The sequence below is a fragment of the Penaeus monodon genome, chromosome 2 (assembly GCF_015228065.2).
Source record: "Penaeus monodon isolate SGIC_2016 chromosome 2, NSTDA_Pmon_1, whole genome shotgun sequence".
NCBI classification, from domain to species: Eukaryota; Metazoa; Arthropoda; class Malacostraca; order Decapoda; family Penaeidae; genus Penaeus; species Penaeus monodon.
The window spans coordinates 49,377,241-49,382,274 of record NC_051387.1 but is presented as its reverse complement, the minus strand read 5'-3'; positions in this window follow the sequence as shown (position 1 = coordinate 49,382,274).

Sequence of the window (5,034 nt, the reverse complement as noted above, 5' to 3'; positions counted from 1 at the left end):
AAAAAAAAAAAAAAACACAAAAAAAAAAAAAAAAAAAAAAAATTTAAAAAAAAAAAAAAAAAGATAAAATTAAAAAAAATTAATAAATTTTCCCCTTTAAAAAACTTTTTGGGAAAAAAAAAAGCCTTTTCGTTTCGTTTGAAAAGAAAAGCAAAAGTTAATTAAAGTAAAAATAGAGTTTTTTGAAAAAGGAAGATAAGAAGGGAAAACTAAAAAAAAAAGAATTGAAAATTTTTCTTTGCAAAAATGAAAAAGGGAGAGAGGAATTTTTATATATATATAAATATATATATATATCAAATTTAATATATATATATAAAACAAATATATACATATTTTAAAATAAATAAATAAAAAAATAAATTATATATAATCTCTGTCTCTCCTTTTCCCTCTCTCCTTCCTCTCTCTCTCTCTCTTTTCTCTATAAATCATATAAAATCTATCTATCTTCTTCTGTAAACCAACCCCAAAAACACACACCCCCAAAAACCAAAAAAAAAAAAAAAACCCCCCCCCCCCCCACCACACCACCCCAAACACACACTCAAAATATATATATATATTTTTATTTTATATTTAAAATTTTATATTTTTTTTTCTTAAAATATATAAAAAATTTTAAAAAATTTTTTTATTTAAAAATATATTAATATATATAAACATATAAACTCTTCAACCTTCTTAAAAATGATAATATCTGTTAGCAAAAAATTAAAAAATCCTAAACCCCTAAAACAGTCAAAAAAAGGGGAAACCCCCCGGGAATTTACATAAAAAATGGATCCTGGAAAATAAAATTAGGGAGAAACCTCAATTAAATAAATGTTCGTGCCCAAAAAAGAAACTTTTAAACTTATCTAGGGGCTATATTTTCGAGCTTAGATGCCAATATGCGTAAAGAAAAATTATTTATCCCCCGTTTTGCTTATTCTTATCGTATATATATGGATCAAATACACACAATCATGTTGAGTAAGAAAAAAAAAAAACAAGAAAAAGAAATTTATTGGTGGGGGAAAATTAAAAAACAACTACTATTTACTTCATTACTATTCACAGAAGGGGTGGTCCCACTCGTCTCATGAAAAAATTCCTAAATGGCCTAAATCCCTACATGTACTGGGGCTCTTGCATATTGCAGTGTTGTTCAGCTCTGATCTGATTTATCATCTTTTTTTTTTTTTTGGTTTTGTGTTTTCTTTTATCCACACCTTCCATATCATATTTTTTTCCCTTTTATTAAATTTTTTTTTTTTATCTACATTTCCCTTTTTTTTTTCTCCTCCTCTTCTTTTTTTTTTTTTTTTTTAATTTATTTTTTTTTTTTTTTTCTTCTCAACAAAACCCCCCCCCCCCCCACCCCCCCCCCCCCCCCCACCCCCACCCCCCCCCCCCCCCCCCCCCCCCCCCCAAACAAAAAAAAAAACAAAAAAAAAAAACCCCCAAAAAAAAAAAACCAACCCCCAAAAAAAAAAAAAAAAAAAAAAAAATAAAAATTAATTTAAAAAAGTTAAATTTTGTTCTTTTATTTTATTTTAAAAAAAACCACAACCAACACCCCCAAAAGGGACCCACCACACCCCCAAACACCAAAACCAAAATAAATTATTCCTGTTGACCCGGGCTTTTGAACTCCTTTTAAAAAATACCAACCCTTTAATTTTGTAAAATTCCACAATTTTTTTAAAATCTTTAGTTATACCATTGACTAAATTTTATACATCGCTTTATTTCAAATAAAAAAACCCTGAAATTCTTTTAAAAAAAAAAAAAAAAGCGGTGTTTTTCGAATGGAAAACAAAATTTTTTTTTAAAATCAAATTTTAATTATTTTTTCTTCTTTTAAAAGCATCGTCTACCTCTTTCTGTCTTTTCCCCTTTCAAAATCCCCCCCCCCCCTCTCAGCCTCTCTGTCCTTCTTCTTCTCTCTCCCCCCCCTCCTCTCTCTCTCTCTCTCTTTTTCCTTTTTCATCTCTCTCTCTCTCTCTCTCTCTCTCCTCCTTTCCTCTCCCTCTCCCGTCAGCTCCTCTCCTCATCTCCTCCCCCTCTCTCTCTCTCTCTCTCTCTCTCTCTCGCTCTCTCCTCTTCTCTCCTCTCTCTCTCTCTCCTCCCACCTCTCTCTCTCCTCCCTCCTCTCCTCCTTTCCTCTCTTCTCCCTTTTCCCCTTCCCCCTCTCTCCCCTCTCTCGCCCCTCTCCCTTCTTTCTCCCCCCCCCTCCAAAAAAGGGGGGCTCCTCCCTCCTTTCCTTTTCTCCCAAAAGGTTTTCCCCCTTTTTCCCCTTCCCCGCCTTTTCCCTTTCCCCCTTTGCCCTTTCCCCCCCCCCCCCGCCCCCCCCCCTCCCTCTTTTTTTCCCTCCTTTCCCCTTTCCTTTCCTTCCTTTTTTTTTTTTTTCCCCGCTCTCTTTTTCCCCCTCTCGTTTTCTCGTTCTCCCTCTCCTCCTCTCCCCTCTCTTTTTCCCTCTCTCTCCCCCTCTCCACTCCTCCCCTCTCTCCTCCCTTCTCCCCTCCTCCTATCCTCATCTACCCCCTTGACCTCCTTTCCCTTTTCCCACCTCCCCTCTTCTTTTCCTTTTTCCCATGTTTCTCAGTCTTCGTTCTTCTCCTTCCTTTCTATTTCCCATCTATTTCCCTCTCACCGTTCTTCAGCCTTCTTCGTCTCCCTTACTATTCTCCCTTCTCCCCCATTCCTCCTCCTCCCTTTTTTTTTTCTCTCTTCACCCTCCTTTCCCCCCTCATCATCCTCTTCTCCCCTTCCTTCTTACCCCATCTTCACCTCCTCTCAAGGAAAGTAAAAAAAAGGTCATGTCTATTATCTTGGTGTCAGTCTGACCTTTGTGCTGACGCGGGGCCATGTTTTGACGATCTCGGAAGTCAGTTCTACTTTCGTGAAATATTTTTATTATACATTTTTTTTTTGTCCTTCTATTCATATTTTCCTCCCTTCCTCTCCCTCCCTCCCTTCCTCCCGCTCCCTCCCTTCCCCTCTGTCTCCCATCTTTTTCTTTTTCCCCCCTTTTCCCGCTTCCCCTCCTCCCCCCCCTCCCCTCCTTTCCCCCCTCCCCTTCCCCCCTCTCTTCCTCTCCCTTCTCCCCTCCTTCCCTCTCCCTCCGAAATCCGCTTTTAGAAAACGAAAAAGGGGAAAATTTCTGTGATCCTCTACCCCCCTGTCATCTGCAGAACCCCCGCAGGTATTCCCGGTTTCATTACCGAACGGGCTGGTAACTAAATTTATAGGTTGGGTGGGTTTGTATTTGGGGGTTTTGTGTTTTATATGTTTATCATTTTTTCATTTTTTTTATTTTTATTTTTTTATTTATTGTCATTTTTTATTTATCTATTTATTATTTTTTTTATTATTTTTTTGAGGAATTCGATGGTGTTTACAAAACGAAAAGAATATTTTGAATGTGAATGTTCTAAGAAGATATTGTTTTCATTTGATTTTATTTTGAATTCGGGAAATAGTGTTGACTCGTTAAATTTATTCGTTGTGTAAGCCACTTAACGAAAATTCAAATTGTCCCCGCCCAAAAAAAAAATTTTGGATATTAACGAAAAAAAAAAAGAGAGAGAAAAGAGGAGAGAGGAAAAAGAGAGGAGAGAAAGAAGGAAAGAGGAGAGGGGAGGAGAAGAAGAAAAGAAAAAGGAGAGAGAGAAAGAAAAAGAGAAGAGGAGAGAGGAGAGAGAAGAGAGAAGGGAAACGAAGGGGGAAAGGGGAAGGAGGAGAAGAGAAAGGAAAAGAAAAATAAAGCCGTAAAAATAAAAACGAATAGAGAAAAATTGCGAAAAAAGATAAAGAGAAAGAAAAAAGAAAAAAAAGGAAAAAAGGTTTTCATGGGGGATATTGCAAAGAAAAAAAGATAACACAAAAAAATAAAAAGTAAAAAAAAAATTAATGAAAAGGAACATAACGTAAATAAATATAAAGAAAAAAAAAAAAATAAAGAAAGAAAAATAATGGAAATGGAAGAAAAGTTGATGATTCCTACTGCGACTTTGTGTGTATTTTCGCTTCGTCTTTTTCATCTTTCAAAGACAAGGAAATAAGTTGCCCCTTTTCTCTCTCTCCTTCTCCTCTCTTTTCTCTCTCTCTTTTTCTCCCTCTCTTTCTCTCTCCTCTCTCTAATTCTCTCTCCTCTCTCCTTTTCCCCCTTCTCTCTCTCCTCTCCCTTTTTTCTCTCCTCTCCTCTCCTCTCTCTCTCTCCCCTCTCTCTTTCTTTTCCTCTCTCTCTCCTTTTTTTCTCTTTCCTCTCTTCCTCTCTCTCTCCTCTCTCTCTCCCTCCCTCTCTCCCTCTCTCTCTCTCTCTCTTTTCTCTCTCTCTCTCTCTCTCTCTCTCCCTCCCTCTCTCTCTCTCTTCTCCCCCCTCTCTCTTCCCCCCTCCCTCCTCTCTCTCTCTCTTTTTCCCTCTGTTCTCTCATTCTCTCTCTCTTTTTTCTCTCTCCCCCCTTTTTCCTCCTTCGTCTTCTCTCTTCCCCTCTCTCCCCTCTCTCTCTCTCTCTCCTCTCTTCCTCTCTCCTCCATGCCTTCCCCCTCTTCGTTTTCCTTCCTTCCCTCCCCTTCTCTTACCCCTCCCCTTTTCTCCATTTACCCTGTCTACCGTTCATTTTCTTTCATTTCCCTTCCCTCCCCTCCCTTTCCCCCCCCCTTCCTCCCTTACCTATCCCTCCCCCCCCTCCCCCCCCCTCCCCTCCCCTCCCCTCCCCCCTCCCCTCCCCCTCCCCCCTCCCCCCCCTCCCCCCCCCTCTCCCCCCCTTCCCTTCCCTCCCCTTCCATCCCCCCTCCCCCCCCTTTCCCCTCCCCCCCCTTCCCCTTCCCTCCCCCCCTTCCTCCCCCCCCAGTCGTCCCAAAACCACCGCCAGCATCTCGCCTCTCCTTTATTGTGAAAAATCTGTCTACCATGTAGGAGGAAAAGGAGGGGAGGGGGAGGGGAGAAAGGGAAGAGAGAGGGGAGAGGGGAGAGAAGGGGGAAGAAGGAAAGTCGTATGGGGGAGACGAGCTTCAGCGGGGGAGAGGGGGGGGAGTGGGGAGAGG